General features: G+C 28.2%; 1 protein-coding gene across 15 annotated transcripts in view; it reads right to left on the bottom strand.

Annotated features, from left to right (window-relative positions):
* Positions 1 to 365, bottom strand: part of mical3a (microtubule associated monooxygenase, calponin and LIM domain containing 3a) — a 192,945-nt gene that overhangs the window by 27,211 nt on the left and 165,369 nt on the right. The window lies entirely within an intron of this gene.

Raw genomic sequence — 365 nt, forward strand, 5'->3', positions numbered from 1 at the left:
ACACAAAATTCACTGACATTAATCAGTTTAGTTTAGAGCCCGATCGATAAAGAATTTAAGGCGGAAACCGATATAAATATTTGGTTATTTAGAAATCCGATATATATTTAAAAAGAAAAATCCAGAAATGCGTATTAAAACATAAACCGATTTCCCTAACATTAGTTATTTGTAGTTATGAGTTCTAACTTAAATAATAATATAATTTGTTTTATTGTCCCAACAGAACCGAGGAACATCAAAATATATTAATGTTCTGATAAATAAAATGCATTAAAAAAACAAACTTAAGATATGAAACTTAAAGTCCTTTGAACAAAAACACAATAACTTAATTACAGGGACGTTGTAGAGCGCCCTCTGGT

Source organism: Etheostoma spectabile, chromosome 8, assembly GCF_008692095.1.
Source record: "Etheostoma spectabile isolate EspeVRDwgs_2016 chromosome 8, UIUC_Espe_1.0, whole genome shotgun sequence".
Classification (NCBI taxonomy): Eukaryota; Metazoa; Chordata; class Actinopteri; order Perciformes; family Percidae; genus Etheostoma; species Etheostoma spectabile.